Source organism: Schistocerca cancellata, chromosome 10 (genome assembly GCF_023864275.1).
Source record: "Schistocerca cancellata isolate TAMUIC-IGC-003103 chromosome 10, iqSchCanc2.1, whole genome shotgun sequence".
NCBI classification, from domain to species: Eukaryota; Metazoa; Arthropoda; class Insecta; order Orthoptera; family Acrididae; genus Schistocerca; species Schistocerca cancellata.
This window is the reverse complement of record NC_064635.1, coordinates 150,232,959-150,252,816: the sequence shown is the minus strand read 5'-3', so window position 1 is coordinate 150,252,816 and position 19,858 is coordinate 150,232,959.

The window sequence follows — 19,858 nt, the reverse complement described above, 5'->3', positions numbered from 1 at the left end:
GATATCCCGCCATGTCCACATTTTTGTGAAGGAGTACATCTGGCAAATTCACCTCCGCCTGCAGTGTCACACCCCTCGCAGTAGTCGCCAAGCAGCTGAGGGCGCTCGCTTTTAATTCGAACTAATGTGACACCGTCTCCCCGGCTGACGTTTTAAGCCGTCCTCAACGTGCCGTTAAGCCCTCCCGCCGTATCTCTGCGAGGACGCAAACTACGCACACTCCATCAGTCCGCTCGCCGGGACTCACACCTATTAACGCTTTGTGTCCACTTCTCTGGAAACACTGGTCCCCAAACCACGCGCTCACAGGCCACTGTTTACACAACACCACGGCCGCCTCTTTAAACGGTCATCGGGCTGCATGTTTCCGTAAACGACATCACTGTAGGTCTTCCCCCTCCCACTCCGCCCCTCTTAGCGCCTCGCCGCCCTTCCACCTCCCCCACCCCCGCCAACACTAGCAGAGGCGGCGACGCCTTTCCGAGAATGCTCATATCCTTAATCGGTCCTCATTACCCTTGGAACTTCAGTAAATCTCGACAACCGTGCGTTTGGACTCTTAGCAGGTACCACCCCCCGCTGCTGCTAGAGATGGCTCGTTACGAATAATTATATGACCCTCCCGTACACATCTAACACAAACACACACACACAAAGTAGGTACGTGCCAACGTTCATACACACAAAATAATTTTAATGGTTATTGCAATGATTTACATTCCCCCTATTCCTCTGTGGTTTAGTAGAAACTCGTTTTTCGAGATAACCTTTGCGTCTGCTCGCACATTAAGTAATACCATCTTCAGGCACTCAGAAACAAGGCGTAAAGCCGTCTCCCTGGTCAAGGCGTTATATACGCCGCAAGTGCACTAAACGTTGCATGGACGGGCCCCACGAAATTATGGCAGCGGCGTCTGGCTTGTGGCCCGAAGCACCTACACTTGTTCCGCTACACGTCGAATTAACAAGTCGTTTATATGCAAGTTACTAAGTGCTCAGCCAGTTTTTAGTGTGCTAAGCACACACACGTCACACACACATACAAATGTAGTGATACAAACGTGGTATTTCACCGAGAACTTCGCCGCCAACATGATTTAATTGATTTAATGAGCTACATTTTTTATCTTTCTGTTGACCACCTAGGATCGCTCACCATCTTCGAGGAAAGAAGATGAAGGAGTACTGGAAGAATACGAAAGAAGAAAAAATTATTTTTTTTATAAAAATAATAGATTACAGCAATCAGTAGTCCTTTTTAAATTTTATTGGCAGATCTAGATTTCAGCTAGAAACTAGCCATTCTCAATACACCAGTTTCAAGCTGAAATCTACGTGTGCCAATAAAATTTAAAAACGACTACTGATAGCTGAAATCTATTATTTACAAGTCAATAACAAAAAAAATGGCTCTGAGCACTATGGGACTTAATATCTGAGGTCATCAGTCCCCTAGAACTCAGAACTACTTAAACCTAACTAACCTAAAGACGCCACACACACCCATGGCTGAGGCAGCATTCGAACCTGCGACCGTAGCTGTTGCGCGGTGCCAGACTGAAGCGCCTAGAACCGCTCGGCCACACCGGCCGGCCAAGTCAATAACAGTCACTGCGTGCAACAGCCTTCTGAATAGAAGGTAAACGGAGAAATTCTTTGCTGTTTCGTGCTTTTCCGGTACTCCTCTTCTTCCTAAATTATGTTTTTCTTTCTTCTGTGTACTTTTTTCCCGAATCATTCTTTCCTCTGTCTTGAAATGCTTCTAAATTTACTACTATTTCAAATGCTTTTTTCCTATTATTTTCGATTATTTGATATTGTTTCTTTCTAGTTCTTTTCTTATTTTTTAAACCATACCAGTGTCGATTTCTTTTCCCAGAATCGTGGGATTTGTCGTTTCGTTAATCTGTTCTCACACATTCGCTAGCGCTGTGCCTAGGGGATCAACCTTCACTTTGCCATTTCCTCTGATATTTTTTGGCTATTTTCGTCGATCACCTCGTTACTTCTCATTCTCCAGCACTCTGTAGTTAAAATTGCTCCTATTATTTTTCTAATAATCCAACTTTCGAGCATCTCCACTCTTTCATGCTGATAGTTCATCGTCACGTGTTCACACGCATATAAACATTCCGGACTTACCTGTGTATAACACACTGGTTTGCAAACCTTTCGCACGATGTGTTACTGCCAAGAAACATGATGATACTTAGATTATAGGTGGGTGGGGGTTCTTGGATCACACGTAGAACGAACTGCTGTAGCGCAATGCAGGTGGTAACTGGTAGGAATATGCAGTGAGACGAACAGACATGACTTATTGAAAGACAATACTTACGATGAAGCTACTGTGATGGTCGTCTGGACGTTATAGACGGCAGGACTGGTTCTCAATAGGGTGTGCGTGATACGCCCAGCTTAACCCGCAGGACAGGACAGGTAGTTTAAATTGTGGAAAGGGGCCAAAATAAAGCTGTCAGTTACACTTGAACGTACAACTTTATTATGTGATCAAATGTTACAAGAGCCCAAAAAAATTTTTTAAACACACAGCTTTAATCTTTGGGACTTTTTACCGGCTGAAAGCCACTTTAATTTAAAAAACGGCTGAAGGCCAATAACTGAAAACGCAAGCACAATCAGAAATTTAAAAGGCAAGCCTTATCTTACAACAGTTCTTTATTTAGGCTGAAGGCCCAAAGAATCTGAGATTTTCAGAACAAACAATTTGAGTTCGATTCCCGGCGGGGTCAGGGATTTTCTCTGCCTCGAGATGACTGGGTGTTGTGTGCTGTCCTTAGGTTAGTTAGGTTTACGTAGTTCTAAGTTCTAGGGGACTGATGACCATAGATGTTAAGTCTCATAGTGCTCAGAGCCAAACAATTTGAATTCAAAATCGCCTGAAAGCCCAACACTTACAGGTAAGCAACATTAAATTTTTAAATAAAAAAAAAGCCTTACGTAAAACAGTTCTTAATTAGGGAAAACTCAACCAAAACAGAAATTTAAAAGGCAAACCCTTATCTTAAAACACTTCTTTAGTTAGGCTGAAGGCCCAAAGAATCAGACACTTCAAGAGCAAACAAGTTAAATTCAAATTGGCTGAAGGCCTAACACTTAAAATTCAACAATATTAAAAATTTTAAAATGCCAAAGGTCTTGTGTGAAACAATTCTTTGAACTAGGCTGAAGGCGTTAAGAGCAAAACAACTCAAACTCAAAATCGGCTAAAAGCCCAACACTTAAAAATTCAACAACATGAAAACCTTTAAAATGCCAAAGGTCTTACGTGAAGCAGTTCTTTAAATTAGGCTGAAGGCCTAAAGAATCTTATGCCTTAAAGGCCAAACAACCCTCATTTTAAGAAATATTGGCTAGAAGCCATACAAGTAAAAACAACAAGAACAAATAAAAAAAAGGCAGTACACCCAAGGGCGCTCAGATTTTCGAGGGTCGGCTGGGAATTCAAACACTAACGCTCGATTAGGTGAGACAGGCAATCGGAACAACCATTTACGATCCGACAACAACCCAACCTACCGACAGTGAAAGGACCCACCGACAAGATAACTTCCACTTCACCCGACCAGGGCATAACAGGGAGTTCAACGGAACAACGTAGAAGATATTGGCTCCCACAACCAATCGTACATGGAGCTGTCAAACTACACACCGTGCTGGACAGCAACAACACGATGAGGAAACTACACGGCCAGGGCAGGTAACCGGAATGTTAACGGCCACAAGGCAGAAGATTCCGCTGGTGCACTTCAATTCAAATAATCAAATACAGTGAAACTACACCAGAGGGTGGCTAGAATTTTCCAACTCGAAAACCATATTGTTGCTTGCAGAAATATCCCAACAGCCGACAACGAACTCCAAACGACTGAATGCGAACAGTCCTGACTTGCTGGGTCGGTGAGCCACGTACCTAGTAGCAATGGGAACAGCCCCACACACTCCTGGTCCCCAAACCACGTGCGCACAGGTTGCTGTTTACACAACATCACAGCCGCCTCTTTAAATGGTCATCAGGCTGCATGTTTCCGTAAACGACATCACTGTAGGTCTTCTCCCTCCCACTCCCCCCCTTAGCCCCTCGCCGCCCTTCCACCTCCCCCACCCCCATCAACACTAGCAGAGGTGGTGACGCCTTTCCGAGAATACTCATATCCTTAATCGGTCCTCATTACCCTTGGAACTTAAGTAAATCTCGACAACCGTGCATTTTGACTCTTAGCAGGTACCACCCCAGCTGAGGGGAAACCCTAACTATAACATCAACTGGGATTTCGTAGAGGCCGCCAGCGGCCCCAGCCAAACTATGCCCCGCGAAGAACTCCTCGCTGCTCCACGCCAACCGACCGACTGGTCGCACACCGCCCAGCCAGAAACTACAAGCGCCAGTTGAAAAGGTGCAAATATCGAAACACACCGCTGCTGCCACCCGCGGAAGGAGAGGATAAAAGCATGATCACGATAACCGCATGAGACTAAACACAGAATCGCAACGAAGGTTTAATCCAGCGCCTAGTATGAGGCAGCCACGTCTCAGTGCGATCATAACGGACGGCATTGTACGCTTCCAGGGCTGGCGAAGAGTTCCCGTGGTAGGGCATTCCATTCGCCTCGACCATTACGTTGGTCCTTGTGGACTGGTTACAATATGTCTCCCCAATGCCACCCAGACATGATGGATGGAAGGCAGGCCAGTCAGTTATCCGAATATCCTCTCGTTCTAAGCACTTCTCCACCCGCGCACTTTTATGCTATCGAGGGTTGTCGTCCATAAAAATAATAGAGCCAAGATTGCTCCCCATGTGAGCCTTATCAGGGGTGCATTCGGCCATGAGTTAGTCTTTATGGATGACGATGTGCGACCGCGCTGAACATCCTAACAACAGGCGAGGCTGTGCCACCCGCAACCGGCCATTCGGTCCGAGGGGAGCTAGGAAACGCCTGGAAACCTAGTCCAGGGTGCACGCCAACATGCGGGGTATGCGCCCGAAGATAGTCAGGAGGGGCCGAAGGGTCGACCTCCGTCGAGTAGGAGCACCCGACGGGCGAAGACGACAGATGGTCCGGAGCGGGCAAGAGTTCCATGGCGGAGGACAACTGGTCACGGGAAGCGATCGGCGGCGCGTCACCCAGGGAGGCGTCCGGCGCTTGCAGCGACGCGTCCACTGCGGGCGTCGCCGGCGGGAGAACAGGCAGCGCGGCGGCGGCGGCGGCGCGTCGCCATGGGGCAAAATGGAAGGCAGCGTCGGTAACACCTGGGGATGAGGCGAGCCAGTAGATGGGTCCCCAGGGCGCTGACCGGAAGGCACCGTCGCTGAAAGCAGACGGGGAACGGCAGATCCCGTGCGACGACAGAGGCGCAGCTGATTGAGATGCCGACGCACCTCACCAGAGGCCCCCAAAACCAGATACATCGCGCGGCCGATGCAGCGAAGAATGCGCCCTGCGAGCCAACGCCGTGAACCTCGATAGTTGCGATAGTATACAACGTCGCCGGGAGCAAAAGCAAGTGTCTGCCGCTGCACAGGAACCTGATGCGGCGGATGTAGCAAAGACATCAAGGTTCGACGAGGGCGACCATGAAGCAGCTCAGCCGGCGAGCGACCATCCTGGGACTGAGAGCGATACGAGGACAAAAAGAGCAACAACGCGTCCTCCCTAGAATGCGACTCTTTCAACTTCAACATCTGTGACTTGAAAGTCCGGACCAAACGTTCAGCGGCACCGTTTGACTGTGGCGAAAACGGCGCGGACGTCAGATGTTGAATACCATTGGCCTTGCAGAATGACTGAAATTCTGCGGACATGAATTGTGGGCCATTGTCGGAAACAATAGTCTGCGGAAGACCTTCAATGCAAAAGATAGTGGACAACGCTTGAATTGTGGCAGATGACGTCGTGGAAGACATCCGGACAACAAAAGGAAAATTACTGAAGGAATCGACAACAACCAACCATCGAGCATTCCAGAATGGACCAGCAAAATCGATGTGTAAGCGTTGCCAAGGGAAAGTGGCTTTTGGCCATGCAAAGAATTTCCGCGGTGGTGCGGATTGTTGTTCGGCACACGCCATGCAAGAAGAGCACATATGCGTAATTGCAGCATCTATTCCGAACCAAGTACAGTGCTGACGAGCAAGTTGTTTCGTGTGCACTATACCCCAAAGTCCTTGGTGGAGAAGCTTTAAGACAGAGGACTGCAACGAACGTGGGACCATGCCCCTGTACTGATCATTATCAGAACGCAACAGCAAAACACCACGTCGTACAAAAAGTCTCTCCTTGTGAGCAAAAAATCGGCGAACCAACGGATCCTCGATCCGTGGCTTTGACAAGGGCCATTGTGTAGCAACAAAACGCAAAACGGAAGCAAGGACAGGGTGAGCAGCTGTGGCTGTAGCTACACGACGAAAATCAGTCGGAAATGATTCGACCACATCATCGCTTTCCGAATCAATGAACATGCAAGCAAGTTCGGAGGAATCGATTGCTCTATCCTCAGCAACAGGCAAACGGGACAACGCATCGGCGTTTCCGTGCTTAGCAGTGGACCGATACAAGATATCGTAGTGGTACTACGAGAGGACGCTAAAACTTGCGGGTGGTGTAGACCTTTTTTTGTTATCGTAAGATCTATACTGTTCTTCTGGAGGGCTCTTGTTGTGAATTGGCAGGAGCCAATTCACGGAGTTTGGAGGAAGCCAAAAGGCACGCGATTAAGCTCACGCAGGCTGGCGTGAGGTCTGGAACAGGTCAGAGAAATAAGACTAGCAAAATAAGAGTAACTGGTAGAATACTTAACTTTAACCCACAATTGGTGAACATCTCTCGTTACTGTACAGGCTTCACAATAATAATTATCAAATTCTATGGCGCCTTGCTAGGTCGTAGCAAATGACATAGCTGAAGGCTATGCTAACTATCGTCTCCGCAAATGAGAGCGTATTTGTCAATGTAGCTTCGCTAGCAAAGTCGGCTGTACAACTGGGGCGAGTGCTAGTACGTCTCTCTAGACCTGCCGTGTGGCGGCGCTCGGTCTGCCATCACTGACAGTGGCGACACGCGGGTCCGTCGTATACTAGCGGACCGCGGCCGATTTAAAGGCTACCACCTAGCAAGTGTGGTGTCTGGCGGTGACATCACATGGGCTGGGGGGTGGTCTTGACGTAACAGAGACGCGAAAAAGTCTCACGCTAAAACTTGTGGGTGGTGCGGTCCTAGCGGTTAGCTGGCGACGTGGGTGTCCGTCCGTCCCTTATTGTAGGGCCTTCCAGCTTAACACGGTTCTGCTTTCGACTTCTGTTCTCGTTTCTCCCCTCGGAACTGCGTCTGTCTCACTGTGGGAAGGTATGACATGCATTTAGGCATTCTTGTGTTAGTCTGTGGTATTCCATTTGCTCACTCGTTACTCGTATTACTTTGGTTAATTTAATGTCACGATTTATTCGGAGCTATGTGACATACTACTGGATTTGCTCATCATGTCAGGGTTTTCATGGAAGGTGTTGGATTTGCCTGACACCTTACAAACAGCTCAGATGGAGGAGCTTTCGGAACGAGAGGATATTCTGCTGATGGAGCGGTCTGGCCGTTCTCCCGACTTGAACCACAACGATGACTTGAGGGAGACGTTTGGGAGACGCACTGCGGCACATTCACACGCACCTACGTACGACCAGCACTCGTAAACCGCCCTGGTGGTGGAATGGAAAGCCCTACCACAACAACTCCAAGAGACGCCCGCTTCAACCGCTGGGCAGAACAGGTAATAGGATTGCGTAAAGGGCCAACGGTTGAGGTCAGTTTCTGCTTCTAATTGTCATTTATTTTAATTTAATAGCCTTTACAACCAAAGCGGCACATAGCCGAATTTCTACTGAGTGCAGCTCTTTCACGGCTGAAGACCTCCAACAAGAAATTTTAACAAGATGAAAATCCAGTTGCTAGCAATAAAATAATTAAAAAACAACAACATGCACAAAGTGCAATACAAATGGCTGATGGCCACAATCAAATTCCAAAATTTTAGAATATATTACATAGATCTTTAAATACAGAAGACCAGCATGTTTAACAGCAAGAAATCTTAAAAATCAACAAGATAAAAATCCAGTTAAGATAGCAATAAAATAATTTAAAGAAGCAACATATGCAAGGTACAATACCAATGGCTGAGGGCCACAAGTAAACTTCAAAATTTTAAAATATATGGAATCTGATTCCAGACGCCATATTTGTTTACAAATGTGGCAGTATACATGTGAAGTGTTGCGACAGAAAAAGGAACCTGTGACCACTGGAGGCAGTGCCACAAGTTCCTCCAAAATCGTAACACAACATACACACATGTGTAATACTAACTAATGTAAATCCACCCGATGATGGAGGTTTAAACCTTCGAAACGCGTCGTGGAAAAAATAAAATAAAACGGTGACTGGTAACAGTAAACTTGTTGTTTCATTTAATTCCACTCATGTTTGCCTGCAGGGAGGCGGAAAGATGATAATCTGAAGGCTCCAAGTCGGGGGATTACTGGCGGTGGTTCAAAATATCCAAACCGAATGGGTCCAAGGGCGCCTTGGTGGCAAAGGCTGTGTCAGGGCGGGCCTTGTGCAACAGCCGCACTGCTCTCGTCGGCATTCCCCTCCGTTTGTTCTGAATGCTCCTTTTGAGCTTCTTTACGACCTCAAAATATCTTTGTGCATTGGTTATCTCCCCTGAAGCGGAAATGTGACCACAATGATCCCTTTTTAGTCCCAAAATACTGTCGTAAAGATTTTTCTGCCCTAAATTGGTGTGGCGCCACAGTGAAGACTGTCTTTTCATCTCAGGCGTATAATGAGCCACCCACGTTTCATCTCCAGTCGCAACAGAGCTCAGGAAATCCTCACCTTCTGATTCAAGTCACTCAAGAAACTTGCTGGCGCCACTGACCCTGTCAGCTGTTTTGGTACCCATCTTGCTCACAGTTTCCGGCATCCCAGCGTTTCTGTGAATGGTGTGGAAACATCGCAGAAACTTCATCCACTGTCAATAGGCGCTCATCGCGAATAGTTTGCTCGATTTCTTGCACCAACTCATCAGTCACAGTGGAGGGTCTTCCAGTCCTCTATTCGTAATGAACATTTGTTCTGTCTCCACTAACCTCCATACACCATACCTCCTGCTCATAACACTGTCGTCGTAAACCGTTTTGGTCGCGAAAAAATTTCGGTAGGTGTTGTTCCTTCCGCAACTAGGAAGCAGATCACAGCACGTGGCTCGCACTTGGCGAGATTTCTTGCGTACGTATTTCCCAAACTGGACGCTGCCAAGTAGGTTACGTATGAGTCTACGTCCTACCATGTTTCTGCGATCGTCGCTGTGGCCAGTGGACACCCTGTACCACTCAGTGTTTCCAGCACTCAGAGAGCGAACAGCCACAGCCCGTTATGTGAACAGTACACATACTTTCTTAACATGGCTCTTACACAGATATGATGCTGTAAGTATTAAGCAGTAGTGATAATAAAAGATACTTACACAATAATGCCGATTTAAAAACGCGTACCAGCTGTTTGGAAAAAAAAACAGAGTAACATCTAATCATTTCTCTCTCCTTCCCATATCTCTCTCTCTCTCTCTCTCTCTCTCTCTGTGTGTGTGTGTGTGTGTGTGTGTGTGTGTGCGTGCGTGCGTTTCCATGTGCGCGCGCGTGTGTGTGTGTTAGCTGCCTTATTAGAGAGATATTTGCAGCGTGAGTGGGTGTGTGTGGACATTGTTTCCAATTTCAATAAAATAAAATCGCTTCCTTACGCTGTGCCTCTAGACTGCAGCTCGCCCTTTGTCCGCAGCGACACGCCGCGCGCGTCCGTCCTGATAAGACGGAATGTACGCAGAAACAGGGAGAGAGAGAGAGAGAGAGAGAGAGAGAGAGAGAAGGCCTCTCTTTGCTCCCGACACACACACACACACACACACACACACACGTACGCACATTACGCTCTGACAGACGCCGGCTCTGCGCGGTGAATGAGGTAGGAGCGGCTTTAATTGAAAGACCTTTGTTCGGACCCCGGGGTCAGCAACCACCCCACTCCACTTATACAGTCCGCCGTTTAACGACGCCTCTTCTGTTCCCAGCGCGCAGAACGTCTGCGATTTCTCCGGTATTGTGCCGGCTCCGGGAATCGAACCGCTATCCTCCTTGGTGGAAAGTAGGTCACCACTCGCGAATGGCGCGCACTATGTGTGAGCGTCAAGTGTGTGAAGTGCTGTATCGCCTGACACAATACACGTTCACCACGCACCGTTTCCGTTCCACGGGCGCGTCTTGATATAATCATAGTAGAAGGGTGTAGCGAAACGCGGGAAACCTGCAGAGGAATGGTGAATGGAGCAGAGACTTGTTGTTGACTTCGAACGTAAATTAAAAGTACTTACTGTGGATATATAAGCGAAGAAATCCGCTACTGTACGATTTCGTGATTGTCGACAAACTTCTGTAAACATATATATAAATAAGTTATACACAACTGCAACCAGTCACTTTTTTCAATAATAATGCTTTATTACATTAACCGGTTTTCGAACCCTTTCAGGTTCATCTTCAGATGATTTCGAGAATAGTTCGTGTGAAAGTGTTCTGGACATCAAAATGGAGGCAGACAGATACGAAAAAAGCCGCCTATACTGTCGCAAACCAGCACCCAGCATTATGCTACTACCAGTAATGATGTAACTTCCCGGATCCACCCGAAATCACCTGAAGATGAACCTGAAAGGGTTCGAAAACCGGTTAATGTAATAAAGCATTATTATTGAAAAAAGTGACTGGTTGCAGTTGCGTATAACTTATTTACATTAATATACAGTCACGGTTCTAAAATATCCGTAATGGATAAGCATAACCTCTGTAAACAGTTGTTGTTGTTGTGGTCTTTAGTCCTGAGACTGGTTTGATGCAGCTCTCAATGCTACTCTATACTGTGCAAGCTTCTTCATCTCGCAGTACCTACTGCAACATACATCCTTCTGATTCTGCTTAGTGTATTCATCTCTTGGTCTCCCTCTACGATTTTTACCCTCCACGCTGCCCTACAATACTAAATTGGTGATCCCTTGACGCCTCAGAACATGTCCTACCAACCGATCCCTTCTTCTAGTCACGTTGTGCCACAAACTTCTCTTCTCCCCAATCCTATTCAACACCTCCTCATTAGTTATATGATCTACCCATCTAATCTTCAGCATTCTTCTGTAGCACCACATTTCGAAAGCTTCTATTCTCTTCATGTCCAAACTATTTATCGTCCATGTTTCACTTCCATACATGGATACACTCCATACAAATACTTTCAGAAACGACTTCCTGACACTTAAATCTATACACGATGTTAACAAATTTCTCTTCTTCAGAAACCCTTTCCTTGCCATTGCCAGCCTACATTTCATATCCTCTCTACTTCGACCATCATCAGTTATTTTGCTCCCCAAATAGTAAAACTTCTTTACTACTTTAAGTGTCTCATCTGATTCCCTCAGCATAACCCGACTTAATTTGACTACATTATCATCGTTTTGCTTTTGTTGATGTTCATCTTATATCCTCCCTTCATGACACTGTACATTCCGTTCAACTGCTCTTCTAAGTCCTTTGCTGTCTCTGACAGAATTACATTGTCATCGGTGAACCACATAGTTTTTATTTCTCTTCTCCATGGATTTTAATACCTACTCCGAATTTTTGTTTCTTTCATTGCTTGCTCAATATACAGATTGAATAACATCGGGGAGAGGCTACAACACTGTCTCACTCCCTTCCCAACAGTAACTGCCTTAAAATAACTGGGGCAAATCGTCCTCAGCGACCTCAAGAAAGAAGTGGCTTAATATTTCTTTTCAGTGACGAGTGGTGTTATAACAATACATGGTGTTTTTTTTCCACCGTGTACAAACTCTAGGGATTGATCGATGAGAAGATACTGAACAGAAAAGGTGTAAGGAACTAATGTCAGCAGGCCGTTGTGACCGAGCGGTTCTAGACGCTTCAGTCTGGAACCGCGCGACCGCTACAGTCGCAGGTTCGAATCCTGCCTCGGACATGGATGTGTGTGATGTCCTTAAGTTAGATAGGTTTAAGTAGTTCTAAGTTCTAGGGGACTGATGACCTCAGATATTAAGTCCCATAATGCTCAGAGGCATTTGTACCATTTTTGAACTAATGTCAGGAAATGCATAGTTTCAATGCTAGAGACCATTTATTCAATGATAGACTGTTGCAGAGACTGCGTTCTAATACGCGCGGTACAATGCTTCCACAGTTATCGTATGTGTTGAAAATTGTTTCCATGTGCCTCAACTCATGCGTGTACGCGCTGCAGCATGTTCTGTCTCACACGTTCACATCAGCCAGGCTGCATCCGAACAGTGTCAAAGGCAGCACGAATAAGCTGCTTCAGTGTCTCCACATCTCCATTGGGCTCTCCATACACGATACTTTCGAGACGGCCCCATAACCACAAATCGCACCGGTTGAAATCCGGTAAACGAGCGGGCCGTGTAAGTGGACCCCCCCCCCCCCCTCTTCCGATCCATCGACCACGGAAGACACGACAGAAATGCGTCCGGACGTTAAAGGATCGAACCCCTACAGCTTCGTGGCACTATCAAATGTCTCGGAATAGAGTTTCACGACGACATACGGCGCACCGCGGCTCTTAACTACCGCCGCTTATTACAACAAATTCGGGTCCAGATCTTCAACCTTCGTCTGCGGACCCTCGACATTCTCCAAAGGACACACTTCGTCAATGTTTACCTCGCATTGCGCCTTCCACACATAGCGCGTGTTCTCCCAATACCGTTACTGATGGCTCGACGTCTATTAGCGGCATTCGGAGCCTACGTCAGTACAGGCATGCTCTTCAAAGTCAGTTATGAGTCACTGACCCTTCCCCCAGAAAGAGGAGGTCTTGGTCTAGTCCATGTCCACGACAGAGCTGTGGCCCTGTATGTCAGCTCACACATCAAGCTGTGGCGCCACCACCCGGAAAGTGTGACAGGTTTGCTGTTGGAGTCCATAGCTCCGCCCTCCATTATGCCCCCACTGACGACGCAAGACATACCCCCAACCTTCTACTACTTCGGGAACTTTTACATTGAACACAGCTATGTCCGTATCGCAATACCACCGACGAAACAGGCGTCAGCGCGGGATATATATCATGTCCTACAGCAGAGGCGCCCACCAAACATCGTGGAGATCAAAAGCCCTCAGGTTAATTGTAAGGTGGTGTGGAAGACGATTCATGCGATTCCACTGGACACAGCCGTCCGATCCACATGGTACATCACAGTCAATGGTAAACAAATCACCCGATCACGCCTCCACAAGATAAACATGGCGGAATCGCCTCTCTGCGTAGACTGCGGGATACCAGACACGGACGAACACCGTCTCAAATGTGGCGCGGCAGAAGACGTATGGCGCTTGGTGCGACAAATTTTATCGTATTTTCTACGAGTGACTCCGGAACACATTACACCTCGATTTGTACTATTTCCGGATCAACAGTATTTCCCGCGCGCCAAGACCAACGCTATCACGTGGATCCGTGCGCATGCGGTACACTACTTATTTCACGATGGACCTAAAGATGTATTAGACTTTTGGAACTACCTACAAGAACGTCATTGCAAGATCGTACGGAACCCAAAATACAGACAGTATTTTTCTAATTACTTAGGGAGTGCCCTACGCGACCCTCCACGCAGCTGGATCATCAACAGGTAGGAGAAGATACCTATTCAGTGAGCTGACATGACTAAGTTCGATTCTCGGTGGAACAACATGATATAGGTGAAGACGTACCTGGATGATGAAGCGTAAGGAGAGTAGCGACACACCCTTCTGCATCCTGTATGAAGCACTTTTTTTTTCGTTTTCCCCATATACATTACCTCAATGTAGGAACGTGCCGAGATGTTGTTTTCTTTTTCTCAGAGCACGATGCGGTGCTAGATACATTTATTTTTGCTGTGGTATAAAGTAAAACCACATTAAGAATGTATTAAAAACAGTAAAAAAAAAAGGCGAAGTGGGCTGGAGCACCGTCATGTAGCACCAACTTAACCGTTCGAATTATCAACAGTACTTCTTCCAGCGGTGGAGGCAAGGTCACCCGCATGAAACGCCGATATTTCCAGCCTGTTAGGCGACGTGGAAGGGAGAAAGGTCCGAAAATACGGCGACCAATTATTCCGGCCCACACATCCCGGCTGCACTGGTGCTGACGTTTCGCTGTCATCATACCGTTGGGGATCTGTATATTATACCACAGATGAGAGTTGAAGGTAACACTCCCCGTAAAAGTGGTCCCATCTGTGAATAGTATGAGTGATACAGGGTGTTTCAAAAATGACCGGTATATTTGAAACGGCAATAAAAACTAAACGAGCAGCGATAGAAATACACCGTTTGTTGCAATATGCTTGGGACAACAGTACATTTTCAGGCGGACAAACTTTCGAAATTACAGTAGTTACAATTTTCAACAACAGATGGCGCTGCAAGTGATGTGAAAGATATAGAAGACAACGCAGTCTGTGGGTGCGCCATTCTGTACGTCGTCTTTCTGCTGTAAGCGTGTGCTGTTCACAACGTGCAAGTGTGCTGCAGACAACATGGTTTATTCCTTAGAACAGAGGATTTTTCTGGTGTTGGAATTCCACCGCCTAGAACACAGTGTTGTTGCAACAACACGAAGTTTTCAACGGAAGTTTAATGTAACCAAAGGACCGAAAAGCGATACAATAAAGGATCTGTTTGAAAAATTTCAACGGACTGGGAACGTCACGGATGAACGTGCTGGAAAGGTAGGGCGACCGCGTACGGCAACCACAGAGGGCAACGCGCAGCTAGTGCAGCAGGTGATCCAACAGCGGCCTCGGGTTTCCGTTCGCCGTGTTGCAGCTGCGGTCCAAACGACGCCAACGTCCACGTATCGTCTCATGCGCCACCTCTATCCATACAAAATTCAAACGCGGCAACCCCTCAGCGCCGCTACCATTGCTGCACGAGAGACATTCGCTAACGATATAGTGCACAGGATTGATGACGGCGATATGCATATGGGCAGCATTTGGTTTACTGACGAAGCTTATTTTTACCTGGAGGGCTTCGTCAATAAACAGAACTGGCGCATATGGGGAACCGAAAAGCCCCATTTTGCAGTCCCATCGTCCCTGCATCCTCAAAAAGTACTGGTCTGGGCCGCCATTTCTTCCAAAGGAATCAATGGCCCATTTTTCATATCCGAAACCATTACTGCATCACGCTATCTGGACATTCTTCGTGAATTTGTGGCGGTACAAACTGCCTTAGACGACACTGCGAACACCTCGTGGTTTATGCAAGATGGTGCCCGGCCACATCGCACGGCCGACGTCTTTAATTTCCTGAATGAATATTTCGATGATCGTGTGATTGCTTTGGGCTATCCGAAACATACAGGGGGCGGCGTGGATTGGCCTCCCTATTCGCCAGACATGAACCCCTGTGACTTCTTTCTGTGGGGACACTTGAAAGACCAGGTGTACCGCCAGAATCCAGAAACAATTGAACAGCTGAAGCAGTACATCTCATCTGCATGTGAAGCCATTCCGCCAGACACGTTGTCAAAGGTTTCCGGTAATTTCATTCAGAGACTACGCCATATTATTGCTACGCATGGTGGATGTGTGGAAAATATCGTACTATAGAGTTTCCCAGACCGCAGCGCCATCTGTTGTTGAAAATTGTAACTACTGTAATTTCGAAAGTTTGTCCGCCTGAGAATGTACTGTTGTCCCAAGCATATTGCAACAAACGGTGTATTTCTATCGCTGCTTGTTTAGTTTTTATTGCCGTTTATTGCCGGTCATTTTTGAAACACCCTGTAGAAAACCCGGAATCTTGGTTGCCTGATTAAGAAACCAGTGACAAAACTGCTCCTGATGTGGAAAGTCTGTCGCTGGTAAGCCCTGCACACGCTGTAAGTGATAAAAATAGTGACAATTGTCATGGAGAATGTTCCACACGGTCGTCTGGCTTACTCTGCACTGGTGGGCCAACTGCCTGGTAGTGACCTGGCAGTCGCCTTCCAGGTCTGGTATCCGGACATTTCGGGTACGTCCTTCATGATTTCCTGCTTCCTAAAACAACCATGTCTCAGACAAACAGCGAAACACTGTCGCAGACATTGAACGCTGTTGTTGTTGGCTGGTGGGGGGGGGGGGGGGGGACAGATCTCCTGATACAACCTCGCTGCCCGCCGCCAGTTTCCATTTGCCTTTCCGCAAGAGAGCAGCATGTCGTGTCGGCAAGTTCTCGATTCGAATGCGGAACCATTGTATACAACGCTGTATCACACCCACTACAAGATGAGTCAGTACGAGAAGTAAAACGGACGCAACATTACCAATTACTATGGCAGGAGAAGGCGCTAGGGCATGACTTATGAGGAACAGTGTAAGTAGGCTGTTTAGGTTTTTATGATGGTGACGCCACGTAGCGTTCGGTACGAAAATCGCTGACCGCGCTGGGTGCAGTCTGTGTCTGATTGGACTCGTTGCTGGAATATTCGCTTGTGTAGTGTTGGGCAGTTGGATGTGAACAGCGCGTAGCGTTGCGCAGTTGGAAGTGAGCCGCTAGCAGTGATGGATGCGGGGAGAGAGATGCCAGAGTTTTGAGGGGCTGTATGGGTTTGTCAGGTACTGATTCTTGTGCAACATGTCTTCAAAAAATTTGACAAGACTGGAAAATAGAGATTGTTCAAAGTATTTCATCATTATGATGCTATGTTTTACTCGGTCTTGTGTAGCTTGAAACCAATATGCTGAGAGGAAGTCATGATAAAATTCTCCTTCACTGTGACAATCGCGAATGACCGAACGCATCCTTACAACAGGATCATTTTCCAAATAGCCACACATAAATTCCAATCTGTGCTCTAATGACCAGTTGGGAGGAAAACAATGAGAGAATTGATGAAGCCACGCTTGTGGATGAATGTCGTTGCCAGAATTCTTAATTTTTTTGAATTTACGTGAAGTAATGAACAGCTTATAATCAAAGTCATCGTGTCGGCGAGTCGTATATCGGTCACTGTTACGTCGTGTCGGCGGTTCCATCTCAAAATTCGGTGCACCTTGCCAATTTCTTTCAAAATTTCCGAAACTCCCTGTGTTGTTACTTTGTGACAGTGTGCGATTTGTGCTTTTACCAGTGGGGAGGATGTCTTAGGGGGTTAGTATAATTACATATGTTACTAGCTTGGACCGTGGCTTTACCCATGGTTAAACATTTATTTATAAATAGATGCTAATGCCGAAACTCACTATTCACGCATATTCACTATCAGAAAAACCATCTCTTGTTATATCTTTAAAAGTAAATTATAGGTAAAGCTTATTTACAAAATCATCTACATACAGGTATACGACGGGAATTCAAAAAGTAAAAGGCATATTTGTGAAAAGCTGCACTTATTCTGATGATAGAAAACTGAAACATGTGTTATTTTTCTACGTAACCTCCCTGGACTTCAATGCAGTTTTCCCGACGTTTTACGGTTTTTTTTTATATTTCATCAGAAAATACGTTTTTCGGTCGCATCTGTAACCAATTTTGCACTGCAACAACGACGTCTTCATCACTTTCAAATCTTCTTCCCTGTAGTGCTTCCGTTAAGGGTCAAAACACGTGAAAATCGCTTGGAGCCAGGTCTGGACTGTATGGTGGATGTTGCAGCACCTCGAATCTCAACTCCTTTATTGCGTCTGCTGCCTGTTTGGCAGAATGTGGGCGAGCGTTATCTTGCTGCAGGATGACACCTCTTCACAGTTTTTCACGACGTTTGGATCTGATTGCAGGTTTTAGTTTCGTACGCAACACATCACATCCACCATACAATACAGACCTGGCTCTAAAGCCTCGTTTACGCTGGGGCGACGTCTTGCAACATTGTGGCATGCTACGGAAATGTGGCATGCGTCGTCTTGTAGCATGCTACAACAGGCTACATCTTGCGGCATATGTTGCATACGGCAGGTTAATTTATACCAAAGCCACAGAATTTGTGCCACACGTGTGTTGGTCTTACAGTATAAAGGACGATAAAGTATCGCTGCGGTGGCCTACTTGGTACTTGCACATGCAGCTAACAACGGAAATGAAAACCAAAGGAAAAGAAAACGATGGTTGAAGAGAAGAGTATTTAAAGAAGGTCCACGAAATAATATCCAAGGAACTATAAGCAGACGATGGTGCGTTATTTAGTAATGTGTGCTTTCCTCCCAGGCGCGTTAGTCCGCGCCATACCGTTGCCAAAAGGTGACCTAACGGTAATTGTTCGCACAGGTACCGGGTCGGTCACCACCCTGTGTCAGGGCCCGGGGTGGGAATTTCAGCCCCCGGTTCACCCAACTCTGCGGTACGACACCTGCGGTATGACTGCCACACTACTTCCCTCGCAAGCTCGAAAGTAAACGGATGACGCACCTTAGACGAAAGCAACAATGACAACATGAGAGAACGATGTTTTGAAATGCTTAACTATTACATAACACTTTTTCAAAATTAATAAGCAAATATATTAACAGTAAGACTGTATTAAAAACTTTCAGTGTTCGGCTTCACAAATTTAAATTATATGTGAAGTTTTACTCCAGTGCCTGGGAAATAAACAGTCCGGTTGGGATGCATAAACTAAAGCCAGAGGAGGGGATTGTCTGATGCAGAGAGGGGGGGGGGGGAAATCCCCCCCCATCCCCCCCTGCAAATCGCACACTGCTTCGTGACTTCTCGTTATTTCTGAATCTCTCTTCCCGCGTCGGAGCGCGAGTCTTCGCTGAAATATGTAATTCTTGCATTACGTGTGTCAACTGATCTTGTACTTCCCGCAGTTCTATTTTGTGTTGCGTATTAATCTGATTCTGATTTTGTTTGGATTTCCTAATTTGTTCGTATCCTTCTGTATCAGTAAAGGCCACCGGTCTAGTGTCATTCAGATCATTATCTACCTTCGTAGATAAGTTATGTAGCTGATCCGAAAGTTCGACTACTTTCTCCGATAATGAACTGATTTCCTCAGTGTGTTTTTCTGAACCAAGTTTTAGAGTGTTCCTTTCTGCCGAAAGCGTATTTACTGTGTCCTTTAAGTTTTCCTGAGTTTTTGCAAGTTGCATAACCGAACCGGTAGATGCAACTGAGTCAGGTTTAGCTTGCAAGGTGTTGTGATTTTCTTGAACAATAGTTTGCATTTCTTTTATGGCTGCTTCGTGATTCTGTAATGCATTTTCATGGCGCGAAAAAATACGTTGAAAACGGTCACAAATTTGTGTTTTTACGTCATTACAGACTTTTTGACATTTAGATACGATTTTAAGTAACTCAGCAGTTAAATTTTCACGTGTTTGTTCAAGTGTGGTTTCTAACTTTTGCAGATTTTGTTCCATTGTGTTTAATTGTTGAAGATTTTGTTCCATTGCGTCTATCTTTTGAAGCCTTTGTTCCGTTTGTTTTTGATTTTGTTTCACTTGTTGCATAAATTCCAATAACAAATGTATTAGTGTCTGGAACCTGTTCCTCTGTGCTTTTCCACCGGCAGCATTCGCATTTTGAAAAGGAGAAAATGTATCTTGACTTGATTTAGAAAAGGGGAATGATGTAAAACCTGAATCTACAGTATCTGTAAGATTTTGTCCTGTTTTTTCGGATTCCTGAGGCGTGCTGTTGCCGGCCTATCGATCGACAGCATTACCCTGTTCACTAGCTGTTTCACGGTCTACACCACTATTTACCGCCTGGTCCATTTC